The sequence below is a fragment of the Nanorana parkeri genome, unplaced genomic scaffold (genome assembly GCF_000935625.1).
Source record: "Nanorana parkeri isolate BGI_ZX_2015 unplaced genomic scaffold, ASM93562v1 scaffold1030, whole genome shotgun sequence".
Taxonomy (NCBI): Eukaryota; Metazoa; Chordata; class Amphibia; order Anura; family Dicroglossidae; genus Nanorana; species Nanorana parkeri.
Window position 1 is genome coordinate 507,670 of NW_017307298.1, and position 21,721 is coordinate 529,390.

A 21,721-nucleotide genomic window follows, 5' to 3' on the forward strand; every position below is an offset into this window, starting at 1 on the left:
TATATTCGAGAGAGAGATCGAGATCGAGAGAGATCTTGTTTAGTAAAATCATTATAATACTCATAGAAGTTCAGTTTCCTTAGTTTTAGTGAAATAATTATTAACAGAGTGAAATTAACCTGTCACTTTGCTTAGTATGGACAAGGAAATGTACACTTTAATACACGTTAAAAGTACATTGTTGTTTTGTTTTGTTTAGTGAGTGTTGTGATACTATAAATTAACCTTGTCAACCGTTAGGCTCTATAGTATGGCCCTTCCTCTAAACCAGCTTAAATCAGCTTTATTCCACCCTGGACCCAATGCTTAAAGCATGTTAGAATACAAGCTTTGTACTAGCAATGTTACCGTTTTGCATTTTGGCTTATAATGTTGATAGTTCTAGGCCCTGGTATTATAGAGATCTGAGTCAGAATTAGATATGTTCGCAAATCTCTGTATGTATCAGTCGATATGGGTCAATCTCAAATGTAGTGGTATGAATGAGAAAATCAATACACTCAAGTCAGAACTTGCAGAAAATGTGTCTAGTTCAGTCTGAAAAAGGGTTTATTATGAAGGATCCCTGGAATGTATAGGTTGCAGTGTACAATTATTAAGTTCTGCAGTCAATGTCAATATAAAAATGCAAATACCATGTTATTGTATCTGTAATAAATATGAGCCAGTTGAACAATCCACTAGCACATAAAACAAGGGTACAATCTGATTAACAGTATTCATTTAGACACTGTAGGGAAGCATTATGAAAAAGAGTTGGTTTTAGTACATCTTACCAGGAAATGGAGTAACCTGCTGGTAGTAACTTCTGGATGAATTGCTTTTATTAATACAGCAAGAAATCACATAAACAATTTTCATTTGCATCAATAGGTATGCTGACATCTAACTGAGCAGTAGAGAAATTAAATATAGCATTGTTCATTTAACCATCCACATCAGATCAGGTTAGCAATAAAGTGATTACAGAAGAAATATTTGACTTCCCCAACATGCACACATGATGTTATTATCTTATTTTCTATAGAAATGTATGTTTCTATTGGGTAATACTGCAGATAACTGAACTTTTGTTTTACCATGTTGTACTGCTACCATACCAGACTTAATAATGAAAGTATTCTTATTATTTCTAAAAGTGATAGTATGGTAATTCAGTTTTAATTGAAAGGACTCCAATCCAAACCCATTCATACTTATATTTCATAAAATCTATTTTCAGTGTTAAGATGACTTTTTGTTAATGAATCATGCTAGGAATTCATGTCTTTACTGCAGTTTGAAGCCAAACCTGTTCAGATATCTATGGGCTTTTTCACATCTGCCATCTAATACCTACAATTACAACAGACATGTAAAATAGTCATCGTACCAAAAATCAAACCAGTAGTCATTTCACTTTGCATCAAATCCGAAAGTCTTCACGTTTATCTTTTTGGTGGTTTTGGTATTTATTAAACCCTGAAGTTATTGCTGATTATTAGTATTTATCATGTTAAACTGTGCTGTAAAACACTTATGAATAACGCAAGGTGGGGCCATCAGCAGTTTAGGGGCTGATTAAGGCTGTGAAGTAATCAGAAAAAGTAGAACACATATGTCTGTAACCTTAGTGCTGCCTGTTGTTAGTATGGAACCAGCATACTATTGGTGCAGAGGATCGTGCCAAGATACAAGGTTAGTCTTTAGCAAAATACTAGAAGTACAGTAAGTACTAGTGTTGGGCTTAGGTGGTAAATGTGAAGGCACATTTAAGTTAAATGCTATTGTCAAATTCTAGGAACTAATTTTTGTAGGGGGGCTGTTAAGTGTTCACTTTAGGTTGTTTATTGGAGTTTTTATCTTTTATAACTTTTTTTATCATTCAGGGCAAGGTGACAGTGTCTCCTTTGAGCTTACCCACAGCAAGTATGCTCACCCATCTGCACTCTCCATGTGCCTACTCATTCAGTGGAAGCCCATGTTCCATTGCTTTGATAGAGCAGGGCTTCTTGATATCGGGGAGCATGTGACCTCCCACGTGTAAAAAAGAAAACAGAGTGACACAACCTAGCGCAGTAAATGGATAACAGGGGAGAGAAATAACTAAGTAACTATGTTGCACTCACTTTTTAACAATGTAGATGTGCTACGATAAATGCTTTACAAAAGGCCCTCCAGTGTGAAACATCAAAGAGATTCTTTGGAGGTCAGCAGAAACAATGACTTGCCTGGCAATTTAAAACATAACAATTACCAGCATACTGATTGTTTAGAACTGAAAACCATTTATTAAAAAAATTAAATAATTGCACTTACACTGATATTCTTGAGGGGATGTTCATCACACATGGATAAAAGGCAATGTGTAGGTTCCAAGATGGAAAATATCTTCCTCTACCCTTTCACGTAGCCTGCCTTTGTACTTTACATTTAAGAGTGTGCTTGATACACAACATTTTCGGTTGACCTCCCACGTGTGACATTGTTTGGGACTGAGCAAGAAAATCCCCAGACCTAAGCACTGTCAAATGGGGGGCTGTGATTTCATCTATCCTGGTAAGTTTCAACACCACCCCACATCAGAACTTACCCACAGTGAACTCCTACAGTGACTCCTTCACATGTAGCAAGGCAGTATGAACAATATTTTACTAAAGAGAAGGCTCAGGTGACACTGGTACTTTTCCCTAAAGGGGACCTGTTAAGTGATAAGTAGGAGTTAAAACTTGTGTCAATATGTAAATACTTCATAAAAATTGTAGCTCGACTTCCGGTTCCGGCGCCCGATGGAGTAGCGGTGTACGATCGAGCTCCGTCCCGCTTACTATAACGGAACATCCTCGTCGCCCCTGGATCCTGCCCGCAGCATTATCACCAGCAACGACCCGTGAATGTTGGACAAGTTCCTCTCGCTGCCGCAAACAGTGAAACGCAACATATTGCCAGCCGATGACTCCCCTACGTGGATCACCTGTAATGGTGGACCGGAGCGAGCCCAGAGACAGCATGCAGATGGACACTCCTGGTGAGTCCCCTCCTCAAGCACTTGTCCCGGGGGTAGACTACCAGGCATTAACATCAGCGGTGGCATCATTTTTGAAAGCCGTTCTGGCAGCTATAATTGCAGACTCCATACAGCAACATATGGACAGCCTAAGCCAGGCCCTGGAGACACAGTCTAGCCGCATTCTTACTGTCGAGCAGCGGGTCGGGGACCTGGAAGACCACCTGCACGGCCTCCATGTGTCACAAACAGACTCCCACAAACAAGTGGGATACCTTTTTAGATAAAGCGGACGACCTTGAAAACCGCCTGCGGCGTAACAATCTCCGTATTATCGGCCGACCCGAATCAGTGCCTCAGGGGGAATTATTTCATTTTTGCTCACGTACCATACCACACGCACTAGGCCTCAAAGCACCTTGCAGGGTAGAAAGGGCCCACAGGCTTGGATCACCGAGGGATCAACAGAAACCAAGACCAGTCATAGTCCGATACCTGGACTTTGCTGATAGACGTGACATACTGTCGGCTTACCGCTCTCAACACCACTTAGTTGCTGATGGCCATAAGCTCCTGGTCTTTGCAGACTATTTAGCCATTCTCTCCAAACAAAGAAAGGCGTTCCACGAAACTTGCCAACTGCTCGTGGCTAACCGCATTAAATTTACCATGGCATATCCGACGGTACTCCGTATTGCTACACCTGAGGGCCAAGACAAATCATTCACCTCTGCATCTGAAGCCATCAAAAAGCCCCCCTCGCAAAAAAAGGCTTGAGACTGACCAGTTGACCATTTTTTTCTTCCGCTCTTATACTAGGGTTTCACCCCTAAGTGTTCCCCAAATGATTTGTTTATAGTTCTTGGGACGGAGCACACCTCAGTTATACTCAACATGATCGTGGGAAACCTGATCTTCTTGTTTCCCCTGATCCTACCCTCTTTAGTAGGATACACCCGCCTCAGGGAAAAAAGGAAGTCGCTTGCAGAAGACACGATTTAACTCCTTTCTATGCGGTATGTTCATATCTTGTTTTTTGTTGACGTTTTTTAGTTACTCTCTCAACCACAGATTCACCATCACCACTGTACCTTCCACACAGGGAGCTGAGACACGGGGCGCTCCCGGCTACTTGAAGTGCACTGCAACAAACCTTTTCCTACCTGAAGGGACTCACCTCCTTGGATGCGTGTGGAGCTCTGGGACCTCCGTATGCATCCTTCCAACTGTAAGTAACTACACCTATCCACACGATATACCATTTCACACCCTCAGATGGGAACCACCTTAAAAGTTGTCACATGGAACGTGAAAGGATTAAGATCCCCTAACAAGCGCACCTAAATACTTCGCCACCTTAAAAAACTTAAAGCAGATGTAGCCTTTCTCCAAGAGACACACCTATCTATGTCGGATATTAAGCGTCTCCAACGCTCTTGGGTCGGCAAAGCAATTGGAGCACCAGCAAATGGCCGCTCGGCCGGAGTAATCACACTCATTCATAAATCTCTGCCGTGCTCCCTAATGTCACACGCTTTTGATCCCACAGAGGGCCGATGGTCCTGCGCTACAATTCAAATAGGATCCACGACCATGGACCTTTTGGAATATTTACGGCCCCAACACTGACAGCAAAACCTTCTATGCCTCTCTTCTTTCGCGAATTAGTCAACCTGGGACTGTCAATTATCGTGTGGTGGGCGGGGACTTCAATGCGGTGCCCTCCCCTCTAGAGGACAGGTCTGATCGTCAGGGCAATGGATTTTCAACAGTCCCGCCCGCCTCCCACAATCGGGACAAACCCCTTGGGTCCTTTATCGAGAACTGCAACCTTGTGGACTCTTGGAGACATCTTCACCCCATGGAGAGGGACTTTACCCATTTTTCACATGCCCACGGAGTGATATCCCGAATAGACTTGATTCTAACTTCACCTAACCTATTAACGAAAATTCTCACAGTGGAGATCGAAAACATGCTAATCTCTGACCATTCTCCAGTTTCCCTTCTGCTGCACAGACTGGACATTCCATCCTTGCCCAGGACATGGCGCTTCCCATCGTATCTCTTACACGATGACACTTTTCAGGAAAAAGTATGTTCGGTACTTATTCAGGACTCAAAATAAATGTGGACAAAAGTGAGTTGATGTTCTTCTCCAAGTCCACCAGCCCTAGAGATGTGTCCTGGACTACACAATACCCCCCTCCAAATATGCGCAAGATCTGTTAAATATCTCAGGGTCCATCTGCCAAAGCACTCCTCGGATCTCTATGCTCTTAACTTTGCCGGTCATACACAAAATCCTCCAGGAGCTACACTCTTGGAACTCTCTCCCATTGTCAGTCCTGTCATTTAATTAGAATGGTTAGTTTCCCCCGCCTCCTCTATCCCCTCCAGACCCTACCTCTCCTTCTCAAACATAAAGACGTCCAGTCCCTTAATAAGGCTTTCTCAAAGCTTATCTGGAGGGGCAGGAAATCAAGGATAGCGCTGAAGACGCTTCAAAAGCCAAAATCGCACCTGGGAGCCAATGCCCCTGACCTGCGACACACACCTATTCATAAACTGCCACCTCACATTAAACAAAATGTTCTCCTCAGGGATACTGTAATAGCGTGGAGGGAGGTTAGAAAACTAAGTGGACTCCCGGGCATGACAACTCCCCTGATGCCTCTTGTTTCATCTCCTATATTCCCGACAGGCATGTCTACAGCACTTTTCCACAAGTGGCGAGATAAGGGGATCCAGACCTTACAAGATTTTTTAATCTCCCCAAGGCACATGCAAAACAATCCCTGACCTCATAGCTACTTATCATATATCATCCACACACTTCCTACAATATGGCCAGGTATCTGCTTTCCTTAAATCCCACATTAATCTCCCCTCACGTCCTGACAATAACTCCTCCTTCTCCAAACTATTAGCACATCCCACACAGAAACTCTCCCTCTCACAAGCATACTCCATCCTACGACCATATGCTGATGCCGCCCCTTCTCTGAGTCCATGTGTTGCCCACAAATGGGCTCCTTTACTTGGGATGTCACCAGAAGACACATATAACCTGCTCCTCAAGAGCTGGCATGATGTTTATAAGAATGTCTGTAGCGAGCAATGGAGGGTGATGCAATTTAGATTGATACATAGGGCGTACTGCGCCTTCAACTTCGGCCCTACCAACGCTCCTACAGACTGGATTCAATCTTGTCCAAAGTGTCATGTTCCACGCTCCAATTTGACCCACCTTTTTTGGCACTGCCCTGACAGCCAAAGGTTTTGGGGAAATGTACTTGACTACATGGCACACCTGACACCCCACACAAGGGCTCTTACCCCATCTTTTTGTCTATTCCAAGTATCACATGACTCCCTGTTGGGCACCCAATCCTCACTGTCCCAATGGGAACACTTGTGCCTTCTGGCCGCAAAAAAAATATATCCTCAGAGCTTGGCTCATTGCCACGCCACCCACTTTAGCAGATTGGAAAACCACTTTACACCAACTCATGCTTATCCATAAGCTGGATACTAAGCACAACTTACATCTCACGCATAGATTCTTCAAAACTTGGACGGCATTTCTAGTATATGAACTGACTAGACCCCAGTTACAGGAAGTGATGACAATATTCCAACACTCCAAATGGTACCTATTGGCCAAATTGGAGGGAGCATTAGGAGGACTCGATGTTATGTAATCTAAGTATCTGACTATACATAGAAAAGGCACTCTTTGAACACAGGGTGCGGTACACGGTTTCACAGGAACCTGGGACCCACCCTATAGACGTTTGTTTTTTTTTTTTTTTCTCTTTTTTTATCCACTATTACCTACTCCCCCTTTCACGCCCACAACCAGGTGAAATCCCCTCCACTAGAATGTCCCCCTTGCAGTGTACCTCATACATTAATAACCCATTACTAGGAATCTCTTTTATACTAGTGGTCAGAGTATCTAACAGTTACTACTATATAACCACTAATTTCTCTTTTCTCTCTTCTCTTTTCTCCCCATCCCTTCTCCTCCTTCCCCTTCTGCCACAGCCTCTCCTGTAACCCACAGATGTCATCCAAAATGGTATAGACAACAAATTGGGGGTAATCCTACTTCCTTCTCCCCTCACTCCGTATCCCTTCCCCATCCTATTTCCAAGACTTTATTACTGTTCAATACATACAGAATTTGAGATTGTATTATTATACCATGGTATATGTTATTATCTGTTATAATGATGCCAATGCATTACTTGCTTGTCCATGGCTTGTACCTGGTTGGCTACTTGCCTTTGTAAAAAACCTTACTGTTCGTAATGCATCCAATGCCATGTATCTTATGTGATTCAAAAATCAATAAAGACATACTTGCTTAGCTCTACTCCAACCTTCAGCAATCTTTATTCAAACTCCATTTTTAGACAGTGACATCCCAGTTCTTCCTGTTGAAAAGACACGTCATCCTTGCCTACTCTTTGTGCTCTCCCCGCCAAGTATTGCTCCCCCCACCTCTTTGTTTCCCACTGCTGTGCCTACCATTCTAAGGACAAACTTACACCCTCTGCATTCGTGGTCAGAGGACTCTTTGGAAATATAATTCTGATGGGTATCATCATGTGTGCAAAAAGGTGATAATGAGCAATGCTTTTGACTAGCGACTGATGACATCACTGGTGAAAAAGATGTACAGCAGTGTAGCATGGGGAAAATTATTTAATTGTTGCATGTTGTTGAGGACGGATGGGGGATGAGAAAAAAAATAAGCACGGATATGAACTTTAATAGATCATTTATTTCATATGCATGTAAAAAATGATACTTTTATGGGAAATATTTCCTTTCAAATTTTTAGAAAGTTCCAAATATAGCAAATATGGGTCCAGAATATGTGGTCAAAAATGAATAAAAAATTAGCAAGTGGTGGCCTGTCATTGATGACTTTTTTCTACCTGTCATTCCTGTCAATGTAATGCCTGCCTGTCTGCGGCATTTATTCCAACTCAAGCAGTGGTTTACAGTGTGACACAAGAGGTATAGACTGATGTTAGACCGCCTGACTGCCTACTTCCATCAGCCCTGTCAACAACCTGAATAATAAACAGCCCATACAGGCATGCCCAGGGCCAGCTTCCAGGAAGGAAAAGACACATGGCTTGGTAGTGGGTAGCCATCCACAAGCTATATACTGGGGCACAGTAAGAATTACATGATTTATTTAGAGGTCAGTCACTTCTGAATTCCTAATGCTGGGTTTTGTGGGCTTTCGTGGCCATCTTCTTTAGTAAGGGAACTGGAAAAGTCTAAATTAAGCTCATTTTTTAATTGATTACAAATTAGCAATATAGTTTTGTAAATGTTGTAGCTATTATAAATATTTTACCTTTTATTTACAAGTAGTACAACCTCAGACCTGAAATTTCTAAAACGTTAGTGGTAACTGTAATATTTTATTTGCAGGCCAATGGAAACCAACTATGGTGCAAAACAGTGATGTCCTTCAGCTAGCCCAGCAGAACTGGCCCATTCCTGATGCCATTCCAAATAAATTGGTCACTAAGCAAGATGTACCAAGATGTAACACTGTGATGTCCTCCAGCAGCATCACCCTATTACTGATGCCATCTCCAAGTCAAGATTGAACACAGTTATGTATTCAAGTCGCAGTTCCCCTTTCCTGATGCCATTACCAGGTCAATGTTTGCCAATCAAGATGTAACAAAGATGCCCTCTTTGTTTCCTAAAAGGCCGATCCCCTGAACCCATGTGCCACCCCAGGTCAACAGGCAACAAGACGAATGGAGAAAAGTCCTTTTCCATCTGATAGTGTTGAGGCCTGGTCTAAGGTAAGAACCAGCATTTCAAAAATATTGCTACTACACTTGTATACATACATTTTGCATAAGCATGTTATTAATAGTACGTTATGTGTTACCAAGTGACCACGCTCACATGTCTTCTAAAAGAAAAGTGAGGAAGTGCACTAATAGAAAAAATTTAAAACTGGTCCAGAAAATATATTGCAGTCCACCAAAACAGAACTTGCTGAAGCAGGATCATCTAATGGCCAGCCAAAAAAAAATGTAAGTACTCTCCCTATTATCAAAAACGTAGATTATTTGTGTTTCACTTTGCTGTAGATCACTCACATGGTGAACTAGAATCTCAATACAAATTAGTAAACTAAACATGAGATTAAAGTCCATCACGGGAGCAAGCTTGGAGTGGTGGCTACTTTACAACACACACAGGGACCATAGTGAACAAAAGTAGCCTTTCAGCATATCAGCTGTGGTGAAAGTAACAGTCATTTGGGTGCACACATGCCAGAAGATGCTGCCATGCTATTTAAAGAAATGGGCTCCTCTGCTGTCTCAATTCCATGATTTTTAGCGTTCTTACTCCTCCTGACTACATTGGTCCCCACAAGCTGTCAAGCTCTGGATCATCCGACATACACCCATATGAGCATTGAGTGCTACCATCTGTGTGGGGACAGAAATATTTCCCCCATGCTTTTGATTATCTGATTGCCCAACATCCGCAACAAGACAACCATGTAAGTACAGAATATCTGCTGTATTACTTACTTGATCTACCTTGATTCTTAATTCAAAACCAGTACACTTAGTCGGATCTCTCCTAAAACTTTATCTTGGAAGCATTTGGGTGCAACATCATAAAACACATTATTCTGTTCCTTAGAGATTGGTGGGAGTAGCACCTAAATAAAAAAAGTCCACAGCAAAAGATACATCCTCCAAATTCCTGAAGGGCAATAAGAAACCAATTTATTTTACAGGGCTGTTAATGCATCCTTTTTCCCCCTCCTCCTTAAGGGTACATAGCAGCCATGTTAGTTTAAGGACTGCTAATGTGTCTTTTTCCTCCTCTTCCTGCTCCTTTTCTGCTAATCCCACCATAGGAGCAGGAGCAAAAAAAAGCTGCCCGCCCTTCTAGTTATGGTGGAAGAGAAGGCAGCATGAAGAGGATAGAGGAAGTATATGGCCGGGGGGGATGGGAAAAAAGCAGTCAGATTTAGATGTATAACCCTATAGCTATAGGCTGCCCATCTTTCCCCAAATCTTCTTCTGATGGGCAAACTGCCATAGGCAGCCTTCACAGGCCATTCAGCTGTCATAGATTGAATGCTATGTTTATGGCTACTATATGTATTTCTTTTGCACATTATAAACCTATTTCCAATTTTGTAACTTTTCACTACAATGTGTAGGTTGCTTTTACTATCCTAGGCCTATACACCACCTTGTCTCCATGCAAAAATAAAAAAGGATGCCTGTTCTTCCACAAAGAAAGGGTAAAAACAGACAGCATCAGCAAATGGAGAAGTGAAATTATATGGCCAGGGGGAAGGGTAGGCAGCAGGAAAAGTTAAGTGTACAATTTTATGGCCACAGGCTGACCATTTTTCCCGAAAACTTCCTTCAACAGTGACATATATAAAAGGTAGGCAGCTTGTAGAGGCTCTGGGGAGCTTTTTTTCATCCCACCAGGAGTTGAAGTGGCCAACAAACCATTTTGCTTTTTAATCCCGGCTTAAGAGAGCATAGCATCCATTTTTTATTGGACTGCTAATGCACCCTTTTTTTTCGTGGTCTGTGCTATTCCATAGTGGCAGATCCACAGCCTCCATTATTTGCACAAAAAAGACCAGAGCCAGAAGTATTATTTTTTACAGAAGACCATCCCGGCCTTCCACCATGTGGTATGCCATGAGACAGCAGGAGGTATAGGAGGAATACAATGAGGGGGAGGGGGAGGGTGCTGGTAGTGAGGAAGAGAGGGAGTTTTAGAGTGCTCACAGTGAGGGGGAGAAGTACTGTCATTTTGGGGTAGGGTACCCTGCGGAAGAACCTCTTGCCCACATTTCCTAAGAGTCCTGTGCCCAACATGCCTCAGATTCTCAGGTTATTAAAATAATAAAACGAGTATTAAGGGTAAGGGATTATAAAGGGATTATTAAAAGAGTAAAACGAGTATTAAGGGTATTAAAAGAGTATTGGCAATGGTGGTGGCTGCTTCAGTGACATATTTAAGATATTCTTTCAACCACAGCAGACAGACTCAGCTGCAGGCAGCTCTAACGGCCAGCACCACAACCATATGATTCCAGACTACTTGTTATGTGAACACTTCAAAATGACAACCCCTGTCTGAGAGGGCCTTCAGCACAGCAGGTAGTTTTGTTACAGAGACAAATCACCCTTGCCTCTGACACTGTAGACCAGCTCACTTTTATAAAAACAAACCAGTCCTGAGTCAGCAATGACTACAAAACGTTAGCAGCTGATGTTAATGACTAAAGTTTTGTTTGTCACCTGGCCCCAAAAAACCTTCCTGCATGCCAACCAGAGAGATTTGCAGGTAGATTTCCCTTTTTTATGTTTTTTGTTTGTTCTATTCAGTTGTATTTGTATATCCAGCTACTGTACAATATTTGTCAGTATAGTCTTCTGAAATATTGCTTATTTGTATTTCAGGATAAACCTATCCTTGTTTCCACCTCTCAAAATTTGGTATTTACAAGCTACTTACATACTGATTAGCCTCAGTACATATGTGTGGCTATTGTCTCTGAAATAATCCACCATAATGTTAATTTCAAGATAAAATGTGCTTTGTCTTACCTGCTTACATTTCAGCCTAACCAAGCTGCTTACATGGCTGTCCAGCCACTGTACAATATGTGTTGTCTCTGAAATAATATGCTCTATTGTATATTTTAGGATAAAACCTGTCTTGTTTCTCCCTCTTAGACAGTGGCATAACAAATGTCCTTACATACTGTCAAGCCACTTTACAATATGTATAACTATTGTCTCTGAAATAATACACTCTAATTTTATCTACTACCTAAAGTTTAAGATAAAACCAGCCATGTCTCTCCTTTTTACATTGCAGTCTAATCAAGCTCCCTATGTATTGCCGATCCACTGTACAATATTTGTAATAATACACCATAATGTTTATTCAAATATAAAACCTGCCTTGTCTCATGCTCTTAAATTGTAGCCCAACCAAGGTGCTTTCATACTGTTCAGCCATTGAACAAAGCTTGTGGCTATTGAAATAATTTCTAAGGGGGTTATTCACAAAGGAGCTGAAGGATCCAGCCATAGCTTCAGCTGATCACTTGGGTCTCTTTGGCTGCCGGAGCCCTTCAGTTCAGTCAAACTGAAGGGCTGCTGTACGGGCTATTCATTATAGCCCGTACAGCAGCCAAAGGTGGCCGAGCTGCTCAACCGAGCCGAATGCATATTCTTCAGCTCGACTGAGCCGAAGTGACATCCAAAGTGGGGCGAACGGCCTGCTGAAGGCCGGCCGTAATTCCTGCAAATGACAGCTGGACGGAGCCAACCATGATCTCATGGCTGACTCCACCCAGTTGTAATGACATATCAGTGTCCCCAAATGACCTGGGGATGCTGATCTGTCATTAAACAATAGCAATTGGGCGGAGCCGGATGTGACATCATGACCGGATCCACCCAGTTGTTATTCATTGGCTGGGACCTGCTAGAAGACTCTAGCAGGTGCCAGCCAATAAGAAACAGTTGGGTGGAGCTAGCTGTCACTTTTTTCTTTTTTTTAAATATTTATTTTTTCTTTTGCTATTTATTTACATTTTAAAAATATTTTTCAACCTTTTTTATTTTACTCTTTTCATTGATTTTCTATTCTGCTCAGTACCATGGAGGTACCAAGCAGAATAGCCGAGCCAAATGCCACTCGGCAGCATTCGGCTATCCACTCAATGCCATTCGGCCCCTATGAGAATAGGGGCAAACGGCAGCGAGTTAGCCTCTCATAGACTGCAATGCGGTTACATTTTAAGCAGGATTCCCAGGATCTGAAGGCACGTTTGTTCATCCCCATGAAAGTTTAAGAAGAAATTCAGATCAGTCTAACAATATAGCTATGTATGTTTTAGTTAGTATCCTTTAAAAAAAAAAAAAATTGAATGGATAGATAGATAGATAGATAAACACACACACACACATATGCATTATTGGACACTCATTTTCAATGTATTATTTGTGTTAATATTAATAGTTACAGTGTCTAAGGAATGAAGATTGAAGTCAGTGGTATCAAAGAAAAATATAACATATTTTATTGAGAATAAATCTGTAAAATGGAGCCAGAGGCAATGTAAATGCAGACTCTTAACTTCAAAGTGAGTATGAAAAAAATATTTCTCTTCTGCTGCAGTCCTAAATGGGCCAATGCTTTGGGAGCAATTAAAACTTAATAGGCACTGAACTGTTAAAAGACTTGTTCGATTGCTCTTGGCAGGTTGTATCTTTTGAAAGCTCTGCCACTGGCAAGTCTAGTGTCATTGTTACATATTATATACATTGTACTTATAAGTAAGTGACTGAATACTTCTAATGGATATTTTACAAGTGTTAGTCACACTGCAAATAAATTGTTAGCAGTCACGTTATGCTATGTTATGTTGTACTGTAACACACATTTAGCTTCTTGTCATTTAAAAGTTATAAACACAATCTAATAAAAACCAAGCAAATTATTTCTGTATTTATAGAATAATAATAGTTGTTATTATTTCTGTGCTGCCAGTTTTGTGAATCAGATCCTTCTTTTACAGATAAAACTTCACTGGAGAAGCAGCAGCACAGCTTGGTCAAAGACATAACTCCAGCATGCTAACTGAACAGTAAACAAGCAGCAGCACACTAAGGTGGTCATCATTCTGTTCACTCTCATTCTACCAGCATGTTCCTTGTCAGCATATGTTAAGCTCTGCAATGCAGGGAAATATGGAAGGCTTATATCATGACATATTTACATATACGAGTTGCTTCTAAAATACAATTGAAGTGTACCTATGTGAATAGTGACGGGATTGGAACCCACTGTATTTGTACTTATGACCATTATAATCGGAACTAAAAGTGGGAGAAAACCCAAAGGCCCCGTTCACATTCAGCGATTTTATCGCGCGGTAATTCCCGCGATATCGCGGCTATTTACCGTGCGATATCGCTCTCCAATGCAAGGCAATGGGGCCAAGGGTTCTGCTGTCGTGGGTCGTGCGTCGCTACAGCAGGACCCTTTTTGGAGCGGATTTTGCCGCGATTCCATTCTTTGCAATGCAATGCAAATCGTGCAGTGTGAATGGGGCCTAAGTAGAAATCAAGAGGACAACTGGTGAGGACTGTCTAACAAGGGATTTGGGAGATGTACTTTCTAGCTGTGTTTAAAGGGCAGTAAAGGCAAATATCTCCAATGAGACACAAATTTAAAAATCCTTATAGCGGCTTTTACCCTTTACTACTCTATCCAAAATTTCCAAAAATGTTTATAGATGTTTAATGATTCTTATACTGTATGGGCATATAGAAACATCATTGTTTTTTTTTTCAAATTCTTTTATTTTAAATTCACAAATAACAACATATATACAAGTCATACATACATACAGACATAAATTCCCCTATATTGCTAACATTCCGGTCTTCCCCTCCACATTAAGTTCATCTTGCTTCATATATCGTCTCTCAGGCCATTATATATCATCCAAGGAGACCAAATTAGCTCAAATTTTTGTTCATTGTTTTTTATGTAATGTCAGCTCTGAGTTCTGCTTTAAATATCTTTTAGTTTGTCTGCACAGTAAAGTTTAATATCTACAATTTAAGAAATTGCATTTTTATGTTATGTTAAGCATGTGATGGGCATTTCAACTGGAGTGTTAGACTGTGTTCCTTTAACTGGTAGCTTTGCATTTCAAAATGGATGCCTTGCTGTGTGTTTATTACTAGAAACAGTGCACTGCCATTATGCCTGGCAAAGATTTTTAATGGCATATTCAACGTGCCAGGCATAATTATGTTGCGGATAATTTAGACCATATGGGTTATTGCTTTCTGTTCTTGGCATCACAAACAGTTCTTCATGATCATATCACTGCATGCAATGAAATGGCAAACTGCATAATATACTGAGATGCAACAGATACAGCAATATTTTATCAGGCAATACTGAAAGTGTATATTTAAACACATAGATTGTATATACTGTTTTAAAACACACCTTTTTTCAGAGAAAAACACTTTTTATTGTGTGCCCAGTTTAAGTAAAGTGATCATTTCCATGTTTATCTTCAATTTGCTGCATTGTCATGTTGGACATGTACCTGGAGCCAATGGTCTTGTGCACTATGTAATGTTTCTGTTCCTAGGCTGTAGAGAACAAGATCAAGTGTCACTCTTCATCTCCTCCAATGTCCTCCCAGCAATCTGTGCGTAAAAATTACAAGAAAATTCATTTTTTTCTAATGTTTTACTATTTGTTTCCCCAAAAGCTTAAGAAAATAAAAATATATTTATACAAATTTGCTACCAATTTAAAACCCTATCTTCATGAAAAAAACAATGTATTATACATTTGGGTATACTACAAAACCTAAACGATAAACATGTGGGAACAAGACTGAAACAATGAAAAAAAAAATGCTCTGGGACTTGAGGAATAAAGGTCGGGGGACTCGAGTGGTTAAAAATAAATTGCAGAAAATGTATTTACCGTATCAAACTAAACAGGTCTCAATATGGAAAACTGATGGTCTTTGCTTAGAATGGAAAGCTAGTTCTCACTGAAATGATAAATGCAATCCAAAAAGAGCTATAAAATAGTAACTGTTAGCATCTCACATGCACTAGCAAAACTATTTTTTATTCAAAAATTTAAAAAATAAAGTAAAACAATATTGTTTCAAATGAAATCCTTCTAATGATACTAAATAATGGTTCAGATTTGTAGAATCCAGAAACAGATTTTAAATTTCAATTTTTTTCAATATGCAGTATATGTTATAAACAATAAATTTAAATTATCCAAAGGAATCTTATACAGTGTTAAAAAAATAAATACATCACTTTTATCACATGTATTTTAGAAATACCTATTTTTTATCTTTATAAATATATTTTCATGTCTTCTGAAAAGTTAGTGTGAAGAAATAAATATATACTACCATATGTTTTAGGTTCTAGGCAATTAACATTGATTTTTTTTCTATCTTTTGTCAAACTGGCATTTGGATCTATGCCAGCAGGATTTAATACCACTGAATCCAAACCTAATTTAAAGGTATGGTACAACAGCTGCTTGTGCCTAAAGCAGCATGTTGTTCAGCTAACCTAAAGGTGAAAAGTTAGAGACAAAGCCAAAAGCAAATTAACATATTGTGCAGGTGATGGATTTACTGCTCTACCAATGCACTACATTGTGCTGGAGGCATTTTTAGCTTCAAACATAATTGTTAAAACTGACCTCAAGCTTGACATGTTGCAAATTGTGGCAGAAAAAAAAGCAGCGTTAAACTCTATCTATACTTATGTCTTCTATCTATACTTATGTTTTCTATCTATCTATCTATCTATCTATCTATCTATCGATCTATCGATCTATCAATCTATCTGTCTAACTATCTGTCTATCTATCGAACTATCCATAACAAAATATGGTTTTATATGTTTTCATAACCTTTAGCTTATCCAAATGCATGGTGAATGGTGTAGGCTCTCCTATTTTTTCCACTCTATATCATATTTTATTTGCTTTCTAGATTTTGGAAACATGTACATTGATTCTTTGGATGCAGAGATATTTGAGTCAGAGGTCTACATGCAATACAGCTGGGTAGCTTCCATTTGTCTCTAATTACTGATTTAAGCTATTTTGCCATGAAAGTCCATTTTCAGTTCATGCATACTATTGCATCATTTAAAGTGCTTTTTAAATAAATGGTACTAGGAACAAGATTCTAAGGACAAAGCACAGTAGCCCATAGTATCATTTTTACTGAAGCCAAGCCATAAAAGATAGTTCTATATTGATTGTGTTGGTTGCTGCTACTTTCAATTAAAAAAAGAGAGAGTCTTTACATCATATTATATTATTTCTCTATGCAAGGAACATTAAGATCAACATTATCTATCTATCTATCTATCTATCTATCTATCTATCTATCTATCTATCTATCTATCTACCTTTTACAATTGGCACAATTTTTCTTAAGCAGACCTTTACCCATATCTTTAAAATAACAAAAAAAACACACCTTTGGAAATGTTTAGAAATCACAATCTACAAACACATAATTGCTGCCCTTATTTGTTTTTTCTTTCCTAGTCTTCTGGCAGTGGCCATGCTTACTAAGGGCAGATTACTAGCTCTCCAATTATTTTATGGTTTTCTGGAACATGTGACTAGACATGTGACTAGGACATATGACCATGCACATCATCTTAGAGGAGGAAAATGCCTTTCCCTGAGATTACAGATGAGATGTCCCAGCAATGCTCTGCTGATGACAAGGCAATCTCAGCGTGTTGGCAAACTGAAGTCATTTTGCCCTTTCAAAGCAGGAAGCGAATGCTCTGCAAGTGTTTCAAAATCACAGCATTTTACACCTCACATGTCTGTTATTATTAATCATCATACATAAAGGGATGCATTGGTAGAATTAGACTTTGATCAAAAGTGTAAAACAGATATTAATTTCTTCACAAAATAGAAAAAGTAAAATAAAATAGTGACTGACAAAAACACATACACACAGAGCTAACTAAAACATGACCTGTGCTAACATTTAAAGCAATGCAATATCATCAATCCACCAGATCAATGGAAGATTACATATTTCAACGTTCCAACATGCATTGCAGCTTCAAGATAATGATTTCTTCTTATACATAGGGCATTATGTCTGTCACCAGGGTGATATTCTCTGGAACCATCCTGGTTACACTCTTGCACGGTCAAACTAAGCCATATACTGTATATTTATTCAATGGTGCTGTGTACAAAATTTGCACAATCACTAGTGATGTGATAATATGTATGCATGCCTGTTGTAAAATTAATGCTATTATACTGTAGGTTTGCAAACCCTTATTTCCCTTTTCTAACCTTAGACTGAGGAATGTTAATAAGGATTAGTAGTAATTTAGAGTAGTAGTAATGTTGTAGACCAGTAGAAATGTTGTATCATGATCTTGCAAAAACGTTTGATACAGTGCACCAAAAACGTTTAACTTACAAATGAAGGTTTATCAGTATTTATGAAATTGTATGTACATGGGTGTAAAACTGGCTAAAGGAATGTTGAGAGGGGCATGCCCCAGGGTTCAGTCCTGGGACTAATCTTATTCATAAACGATGTGAATATTGGAATAAATAGCTCAATCTCAATGTCTGCTGACAACACTAGGCTACGTAGGGCAGTACACTTTCAACAAGACATAAAATCACTGCAGCAAGACCTACAGTATATAAAATGAAGGCATGGGCTGCAACATGGCAGATGTGATCCAATATTGAAAAAGGGAAAGTTATACACACGGGTTCTAAGAACATGTATGCAAATTACTATTTAGGTGGTGCTCCTTTGGGGAAGTTGGACATGGAGCAATACCTGGTGGTCCTCATGTACCACAGATTCAGCAATAGCATGCAATTCCAAGCATCAGCTAGCAAAACCAGCAAAATACTATCCTGCATTAAAAGAGGGATTTATGCAAGAGATACAAACATAACTCTACTACTTTATGAATCACTGGTTTAGCCTCACCTTGAGTATGCAATTTTGGTTACCTATCCTCAGGAAGGATGTGCTTGAAATTGGGAGAGTTTAGAGAAGGGCAAAGTATTAAAAAAAGGGGATGGCAGGCCTAAGTTATGTTGATTGCCTCCAGAAACTAAACTTGTTCTGCTTAGAGAAGAGGCCCTTAACCTCCCTGGCGGTATTATTATTCAGGATTTTAGCATCCCAAAGCGTTACATTGTTTTTCATGGAAATTTGATGTTTTATATTGTAGGCCTGTTATTCTTAGTAAATCTTAGGAATAACTCACCTAAATCTGTCCAAACAAGAGTCCAGTAGACATCCCAGGTATGATAAAGTTTGAAACACGAAATGAAAAAATTATAATATAATAAATTATAAATAATTATAAGAAATTATTATATAATAGATAATTATAAATAATTATAAAATATTATTATATAATTTTTTTTTTAAATGGTCCAGAATTTACTGGACCTTTTTTTTATTATTATATTATAATTTTTTATAATTATTTATTATATTATAATGTCTTATAATTGTGAAAAAAAGTGTCAGGCAGGGCACTGGACAAAGCTCTAGGGACAAAATTGAAGTGAAATAGTTTGATACATAAGTGTAATCATAGCAGATTACATTGTATTGTGTGTATTCTGTGTACATTGCAACTTTTCACTTTTGAATTTCCCGCCGGCTGTGACGCCCGAAAATGAAACTAAAAGTCAGATGCCAGCATCGGCCAGCCGCGTACAGCAGAGGACACCATGGGCTCGCAGGGACAAGGTAAGTGACACTTTTCTGTGCTTTCTGGCTCGGGGTTACCGCTCTTGGTACTGAAAATTAACCCCGAGCCAGACTCTGGAATACCGCCAGGGAGGTTAAGAGGGAACTTAAATGCAATTTTCAAATTCATTAAGGGGACTGCAATATCAGGAATAAACTGCTTAGAACTCTAACTATGAATTGGGGACACAACAAGAGGTGGTTAAAGCTTAGACTGTGCAAGGGTTTTTTTTTACTGCCAGAGCAATACAAATATGGAATTCCCTTCCATACACAGTGGTATCCACTGAAAGCATTTATCAATTCAAGAAACTCTTAGCTGAGTTTCTCAATTCACTGACCATACAAGGATTTGGGAAGGATTAGAGACATGCATACACACATGCACACACATACATAACTTGAACTGGATGGATCTGTGTCTTTATTCAACCATACTTACTATGTTACTATGTCACTATGTAACTTAAAATGGTGATTAATTATGTGCAGACTGGGCAAAGTTCAGATCACTGGAAGATCACTTGAAAAGATTTCCAAACCCTAAACACAGCTCCTGAACCCCACTGAAGGCTATGAGAGTCGAAACTCGCATTTTTTTTCTGGCCTTTTTCTAGGCAGAATTTGCTTTTTTCGTAAAAAAAAAAAGGCATGGATAGCTGGGAACTGCCATGAGGTACTGTACATGTACCAATACAAAAAAAGTATTTTCAAAACCATTCAGCCAAAAGTGGGTCTTTTAATAAGGCTTAAAAAGAAACCTAAAAATTTCACAATTCATTTAACCCCTTCACAACCTATGACGGGATAATTCCGTCATGAAGTCTGAAGGGGTTACACAGATTCCTGGCAGCTTTTAGCCGCCAGAAGTCTGTTCCGTTTTTGTAGAGCCGGCGACTGGCTTTACAGTAGAAGTGATTCTGGCGACTCAGCTGATGTACTGAATTCTGTCGTTTTTTTCACAGACCCACACAAATTTTAACCTGGGCTTGGTGGGTATCTATTTACTCGTTGTAAACTCATCTTTTATATTTTACAAAAAAAATGGTTTTATATTGTGTTTTAACTTTAGTGCATTTTTCACTTAAGCACTTTAATGGCATCTCAGTCTCAGTCTCAGTCTTAGTCCCAAGGGTTCAATATTGAGTTGGCCCGTCCTTTGCAGCTATACCAGCTTCACCTCTTCTGGGAAGGCTGTCCACAAGGTTTAGGAATGTTTGACCATTCTTCCAGAAGCACATTTGTGAGGTCAGGTACTGATGTTGGACGAGAAGGCCTGGCTCGCAGTCTCCACTCTAATTCATCCAAAAGATGTTCTATCGGGTTTAGGTCAGGACTCTGTGCAGGCCAGTCAAGTTCCTCCACCCCAAATTTGCTCATCCATGTCTTTATGGACCTTGCTTTGTGCACTGGTGCGCAATCATGTTGGAACAGGAAGGGGCCATCCCCAAACTGGTTTTGGAGGGGTGTCCCAGGTGGGAATCCATGGTAATGCTTAAACTTTTAGATAGAAACATTGTTGGGCTTACTGGAAAGACCAATATCTCTTGCAAACTAAATGACATGAATGCACCCAGTAATAAATGTTAATTTTATAACATAAAGACTTCATATAATTTCAAAAATATACCAAACCAGTAATATTCACAAAAAAATGTTTTCCCTATACCAGAACGCATAATTTTGTGCTGTACAAACTCTACTCCCTCCTAATATAACACTTTAACAATTTGGATTTTTAACCTGTTTCTATTATATTTCAATATTCAGCTGTTAGGAAGATTTCAATCCTTTGGTAATACATTTTATGAGAAGGAAGTAGGGATGTTCAGATACAAAGTACTGTACTCGGTACAAGTACAGATACTTTTCCAGCTCCAAGACTAGACTTGAGAAAAATTCAAAAGTTAGGAGGCAGCTGTCATTTTTAAGGAGCATGTGGAGCTCCTGGGATTTGTGTATCCCTGTTTTAATGTATGATTTGTTTTATACAAATATATATTAGGGATACACTGATACAATTTTTTCAAGTACAAGTACTGATACTTGTACAAGCATTCAAAGATACAAGTATTGTTACATTTTTGTTTATTGTCATGTGACAGTTTTTCTAAAACAATACAGACTAGTGATTTCAGGTCAGTGCTGGAGCACCAGAGCCAGGTCCCTGCTGCAACCGCTGTAACCGCTGCAACCCTGGTAGTTCTCGAGAAAATGGCAAGTATCAGCACTGGTATCTGAACGGTTATCTGAACATCCCTAGAAGGAAGTCAAAATGTGGCATTGCTGTGATATATGGGGGATGTGGTTGTGTGTATTTAAAATTAACAAAACCA